The sequence below is a fragment of the Varroa destructor genome, unplaced genomic scaffold (genome assembly GCF_002443255.2).
Source record: "Varroa destructor unplaced genomic scaffold, Vdes_3.0 BEIS01000004.1, whole genome shotgun sequence".
NCBI classification, from domain to species: Eukaryota; Metazoa; Arthropoda; class Arachnida; order Mesostigmata; family Varroidae; genus Varroa; species Varroa destructor.
In genome coordinates this window covers 9,278,704-9,286,267 of record NW_019211457.1, presented here as the reverse complement: position 1 = coordinate 9,286,267, position 7,564 = coordinate 9,278,704, and positions in this window count along the sequence as shown.

Sequence of the window (7,564 nt, the reverse complement as noted above, 5' to 3'; positions counted from 1 at the left end):
CAGCTCTGTGATGCTGTATTTAGTGCAAGTATATGTATAAACGCCTATAACACTAACAAGAAATCCGTTTCATAAATAGTACAGTTTGGTAAAGATATAAGAACAGTCGACGTGAGGCTTCTCTCAAAAATAATCGTATATCTTCACCATAATGAATCTGATGTAATTTTGTTGTGTCGACTTCATTACATTCATTTATGAGTCGAGCAACACATTGAGTATTTCCCACTCCTATTTACGTTTGTATCTTTAGCTTCATTTACATACCTCAAGATGCATTTGAGCTAAGAACGAGAACCATTTAGCACATTGTTATCATCCGGAAATCAGACGCGTTCCATCAACAGCTTCAGTTTTCAAGCAATAGCTATCCGACGTTACGTCCATCCGAGCCTATAAATTTGCTGATCCGAGCTCAGCTTGAGTAACAGCAACGGGAGCATCTCGTTCTCTCCCAATATTTAAGTTACAATTTAGAAATCACTCGATTGTAAGCATAAACGAAGCGTAAGTCGAATCAAGACAAGTTGTCGTCACTGACAACATTGAAGCAATCGTCGTTCTTGAAACGACCGGTGGTCAGGGAAGCCTCTGAGCTGACCACCGATACACTGAACAGTACCGTCAACTTGCATCACCCATTAGCGGCTGGATTTCGTCGCTCTTCGTCACCTGAGAACTCCTTTCAGCGAACCGCACCATCTTACGACTTTCAACACGGGACGCATATCATCTATTCGGATCGTATAATAATTCGACTCGACTGATCAGATCGCATAGCGTACCCGTTTTGTGGACGAAGGCGTTCGAGAGTTCAGACGCCAATATAGAAGCCAATGTACGCATGGAACACGTTCTATTTAGAAGCAGGCAGTGGGACCCCTTATATTGACCCACTTGTACAAACAGATCCACATCTTTAACACTAATGAGAATAGAAACCTCGCCTCCGCATGAACATTCTCCTTCCATTCAATCTATTCATTGATAATAGAATAAGGCTCTAACAGTATAGCACCTATGTGCGTACATACTCCTAGATAAGATACACGGTAATCTCAAATTGTTTATTAGGTAATCACCTGAAACGTAACGAATTAGCGGTCTGTTTTCTCATGTTCGGAGAAGCAACTAGTTCTGTTGTGTTGATGTATAGTTGTATGACACCGCTTGAATTCCTCGGATGAAGGGATCTTCTATTGGAGTCCTTCGGCTAAAGGCTTTCAACGAGATTCTTCCATTAGACGTTGACATTGTCAATCTGAGATCCGTGGTACAATGGCTACCTGTTTGGACGATGATCCTCAAGAGGCAGTGAGCACGTAATGAGAGTATGTATACATTTGTATGTAATGTGTACCAATAGAGTGTGGCTGTCCTTCGCCCGTTTATCGTGTGTATTCCGGACTATGCAGTGGAATGGAATAGGTTCGTACTAGGCACAGCTCGTTACCTGTCCTTCAACGACCGATTCCCAAGCGCCAGCTCCATCGTTCGAGCTCACTCCACTTTGTTATCCCTAATTATTATTGATAATGAGCTGCCTTACGGATGAGCACTTTGGACATGTACTGGCGCGTGTTGTTCGATAGCGGCGAACGCGAGGCCACCGTCTTGAGATTGTAACGTGTTGAACGCGCACCGATCGCAGGCACCAACGCGCAAAGCTGACTATTGCTACTACTAACACAACCACAGGGCCAGCAGTTCAGTTTATGGTGTGAAGCATGTGTGTGTCTGCCTGGGAATATTACAGATATGTAGGCGCGACATCCAGCCAGCTTTTATCCGGTATGAATAATACGTCAGAACCCAGAAGCGAACGTATTTTGGCATTGAAATGGTTGGCCTACACTGATCATTAGTGGGTGAATGGCGCTCTCACCCTGCCACGGGTGGACCTGAGCTCTGTAGCCTGCCATAACCGCTGCTGTTATTGCCAGGATCACTATTAAGCATGTGTGTTTCATAGCGGCTGACACGCGGGTACCTACTCTCGCTCCCAGCTCATGCGACAGCGGGATCGTTGGACACTTCAATGACGCTAGCGCAGTCCATACAAGGCTACTCTTTAGTTCACAGGAGATTAAAAAGGAATGAGGTAGCACATCGCAGAAAATGATGAGTCACCGTCCCGCGAGTGTTTGAGACTCTTGAGAGAAATAGCTCAATGGGAAGAAAATCCTTTCGAAATCACTCTGGGCTTAACAAGCAAATATGGTACGTATTTGTATTCTACAGGCAGCACGAACACTAAATAGGTATTATCCAAAGCGGATGTATCCGCGAGCGGTAATGTACACAATTTTGGACTTAAGTGTTAGTATATGACCGCACAGAGCTGGTGACTATTGAGATTTTGATTTTTTAACTGACAAAGAGACTTCAGTTTAATAGCATATATTTTCCTTCATGGATCTGCATAAAAGTGTATTGTACATGTTCGAACAGACATCCCTGTTTCACTTCTACTATATTGTAGAACAGCCTGCTTAGTGATCCATAGTAATCAAGTTGCTCGTTTAACCATGTAAAACTTTCCACGCATTAGAGAAACGGTCTTTTTCGTCGGACTATTACAATAGTTAATGGAATACGTTAGAACTGGATCTGACAATGGGGTCGTTCGAGTTAACAGAATCCGTGCCTAGTATATTGTGATAGAAAAGGTTTACCTTTGGTCGGTTAATAAAACAGCTTCGAATCTGTTTTCGTCTACCATTAATGTTTCAAAAAAAACTTCATGTTCCGTTTCTAAGACAATCTGTACGGGATCGTAAGCACGTTTTCGGCAAGAGCACTGAATAACATTATGAGTGACTTAATCACCATATATAACACGGCCTTCGTTCACGTATGTTGACCCGTTCACATCAAGGGTTCATAGGTAGAGGTCGTTCAGAGCGCCCCCCCCCCAGAGAGCAACAAATAAGCATTCGTTCGCGAGTGTACGAGTAATCTCGCATTTCGACTCTTTAAAGTTTTTCCGAATGGGTCGAGATCCGCATTTTAACTTCAGCTCTAGTGCACTCTAGGAAATGCCCCCTGGTTGACACAAAGCACCCTCCATCCATAATGAACTTTGTTGCTATCACAAGGATCGTATGGATCGAAACTTTTCGAGCCTTGCTGCACAGTTGGCCCCTTGCGTACGAATCGACTAACGGATCGTTTCCAGCTCGGCGGTCACATTTAAAAAGAACATAGGTCAAAGAAGCCGGTATCGCTGTTCGAAGACTTTTGACTGAGTTTCCAACTCCGCTTGTCTCCTAAGACTTCTCTCGATTTATATATATATATATATATTGAAAGGAAGAAGGAGCCTATAGTGCCTAAAAAAACTATGATATTTCACTTCCAACTGCGCTAATTATTAGAACATTGTCCTGTTGTGCAAACTGTGCATAATTCATGTGATTATCTGACCGAAACTCGTTCATCTGCAACGATTTTGAATAGCACAAATCTCGCAGAACAGGCCTGAAATGGCAACAGATCGGACAAAATAATGGAATGAAAAGTTGAATAGGGCATTTGTTCAATGCCACGTAGTCCTTACAGCCCCTAGTAGCGATCCGATGTTTCAACAACTCTGTACGCTACTCGAACTTAACTTTGATATCGACGTAAGCAACTAAACTTTATGCTGCCCTATATAAGACGTAAAAACGGCGGCACCCGCAAAGCTCGCCCGTGATGCATACATACGTATTTGATGTTACTGTATGTGTATATACATATTCATATGCGCTGTTTGCACCTATTCAATTAGATACAAATGCGTACATAGACTTTAACTTACTTTCTCTGTCTATTATAGATTGGGCTCAGTGCAGTGGAAGTGCTAAGGTTGAGAGGTATAGCTAGAGCCTATTCGTGTCCAGTTTTACATAATACCCTTTATCCCATAGCAAATAGAAAGGATCGTAATTTAATAAAGGGTTTTTGGTTACTCTGTAGCCAACATGTTGAATACTATTAAGTTCTCGGATAGCCAGTGAACCTATTGTCTTGGGAAGCCACCGATGCGTGGACTAATACCTACACAGGTATCTATGAGACGGCAAGATTTCCCTGTCTCTTTGGCAAGCCCGAGGAGTGTATAGGTGTGATATCATCAAACTCAAGGAACTATAAAGCATGTTATGTCGAACATAACCTATAAGTGAAAACACCTGGAACTCTGACGTTTGTAAAGAGTTTTTATCATCCCGAGATCTGAATTGAAGTAGTTTCAGTTTTCCTCCATTAAAACTACACGTTTCCATCCGGGACATTGAAGAATGGTATTTAGCTACTGCTAGGTGATGGATCATTTTGCGCTTTTATAGCCCAGTCTGTAAGTTACTTTAAATAACTTGAACGACAAAAGATCGTCGGTTTTCAATTGTCGATGTTCCTTAAGCAAATATATGCATTTCTGAACAAAGACATATATAGAGCACGATATTTTGTACCCTGTGAACAAAATTTAGTGTAGAGATGGGACAATAGACTTCTGTTAGGATATATAGAATGATTTCCACTGGCTTGAACCATTGGCTATATCATTATTAATTTCCAATGAGAAATTTTCTTCTGCCCATATCCGCTGCCATTTAGGTGAACATTTACTCCGTTTCGGAACCGGGTTCGATGCTCCAACTCGGTCGGACTCGGGTTTTACGGCACATGACGGAGTTAAGTCAGAGATTAATGTCATGTCCAAAATAGTCTGTCTCGTTTGAATTGAAGTAAGAGTATTAAACAGGCCAAGAAGGATTCTCTGAATGGAGTAAGTCATTTTTGGGACTTCTTTTTTTTTATTTTTTTTGTAGATAGTCGTGATAGGATCCTTAGGAAAAATCAAATATGTACCCTATACATACTATATTGTACAGTTTTTCTCATTCTGATGATGACTCTCCAGCGTCAAATCTTATAAAAATCTGCCTACATTCAGTGTTACCTTTCAATTGTGCACGAAGACTTGTTTCTGAAACTACCCGAACGCGTGATCTGAGGGAAACACCGAGCACTTTGACAGATGTCGGTGAAGCATTGGGTAGGCCAACTGCCCTGCTCTGTTTGATCCGTAGATTAGGCTAGCCGCAGCTGTGCAGTAATGTAAAGTGTCATTACGCCTGAACATATGTTCGATCTACCCGGTAGATCGAAAGTCGAGTCGACGATATGCGTTGCGCCGATCTATTCGCTGTATAAAAATACGTCGAAGGATTATATAATCGATTCGGGACGATAAATGCGTTCTTCTTGAGCGGTGTACAAGCTAGAGCTTCGTCTTGTGTTCATAAAGTCACTTTATAGAGAGACCCACGCGTGCAGTGCCAGAAGCAACTGTTTTTCGGCTCATAGTTGTTCGATTACATTTGGGTCGCTGTATCGTGTCTATCAGCAGTCACTCAAGCGAAGGCGCATCCTCTTCAGTTACAGAAACATGCCTATCTTGTCTTTTCTTCAGTCTGCATCAGCAAGACACAGGCCGTTTCTCGTTAATGCTTACATGTCCACACATGTTAAAGGAAGACAACATTTGCACATCAGCGAGAGGTGAAGAGCAAGCCAAACTCCTTTGCAAAAAACACCCCAACAAATAGTGACCCCATAGGTTCAGTTTGATTCAGGCATCTTGTCCGTGATGCACCGAATGTAACAAAACCACTCTGTCTTCGTAGAGCATCTCTATTGGAAATATTGGCAGACGATTGCTCTCCATTGGTGCGAGCATGTGCCTATTGCAATGACGAGGAACCATCCAGAAGAAGACAAATGAAAAGGAATATGAATATATTTCTCGTTGGGATCAACAGCAGCAACAAACCACTAACCATTGCTGTTACTTCTATGCCGAGGTGAGTCGAGACCTTTATCGGGACTAATGCCTGCATATCGCACGGGAGTAGATGAGTAACCTAGAAGTTACGAAGTCTGCGTGTTGTGCTATAGAGAATCTTCGTTCGGCCGAGGCTAAAAACTGCCGAAGAGCCATGATGCTTAGTCGATTCCACAAAGCGATTGAAAGAAAGTTTCTGTGTAGGATGTAGGTAGCTATAAGAAATCTACAAAGCAAATCCCAAGCTAGGAAACGCTCACGAAGACGCGAAAAAAGAGGGAGAGTTCCAGGACTCTATTAGCAGACATACGTGGCTGTTCGTCCATATTCTATAGTATCGTACACAGTAAGCGACGTGCGTATGTATCTTTTGTGTGGGATTTGGTCCTGTTGGAACCAGCTGGCTGCAGATCGCCCACCAATGTTCAAACAATCATTCACCACCTCAGTAATAGTAAGTAGATAGTAGTATATTCGTTGCCGCGGGCATTCTCAAAACACCTGAATCACCGCGCCCAGCGCCTTCAAGTCTCTGGTGATCAGCCGCTGTGAGACCCGCCGAAACGGCTCTCGTGCAGCTTAATAGGAGTGACTAAGGAGCGACCGCCGTTGGCTAGCTGAAAAACGGGACCAGAGATGAGAAATTTGATTTAACCACGGTTAGCATCGACGACGACAACGAAAACGACGAAATTCTATTTCCGTTTCTTTGTCAACGACTATCCTAGTGATCCAAGAGGCTGAGAGAGGAGACAGACACCGCCGTCTTCAACGTGTCTGTGGTTGAATGGCCGTATTGGATATTCTTCATAAGAGCGTAGTCGACGTCGAGCTCAACAAGTTCTGGGTTATTTTGTGCAGAAGTTTTCGAAAAGGCAAGACCTATTTGAATCCAGATGCGAAGTTGGGGGTGGTACAACAAAAGCTCTCAAATCGACGCTGCATTAGATGTCAAACTATGTGTATTTGAAATCGATAATGAGTGAACAGCAAATTAATAACAATCGTGCCTGTGTTTCGTGAATACTGATGGTAAATAACTTTTGCAAAAGCAACAGAACAAGATCAAGTCAACGTCATGCGTTGTCTGGTGGATTAAGGTCCAACATTGTAAGAAGCGTTTTCGTGTCCTACAGGCGTAGTGCCTTTACTGAGCTGAAATGAGATAGATTGATTGATTGATACACTCTTGGTTTCTTTCATGTACCAAACAATTTATGTATAGTTACAGTAAATTAAGTAGTGTGATTCGTAGTGTCTATTGCGTTAAATTTGTTCATCAGAAAACAACCAGTATTTATGTGGACTGAGAGATTTGCCATTAAAACATAATAATACCTTATTTAGGATCACAGAAGACTAGAAAATCTTTTAAACCCTACTCTGGCCTATATCTCTATTCAAACGTTGTTTCGACTAAAATTGTAAGCGAAAGGCGCAAGATCTAAAGCTGAACAAAGATACTTACAAGCGATACGTTGTTGTCGCGTTTATTTAGGCTTTTCTTCGTTATCTGTGTTTTTATACGTAGGCAGGCACCGACCTTTACTTTCATCGATGACGCTACTTTTGCATAGCAGGAGCAAAGGGGAAGTGGAGGTGATGGTTTTTCAGTACCGCTCATTGAACATTGTATCAAACTCTAGTTACCCCCTTCAACCCCATTGCCATTTGGTAACGTCTGTGATTGTAGCCAATCGACCCGTCGTTCTACCCAGCTGCGTCGAAGCA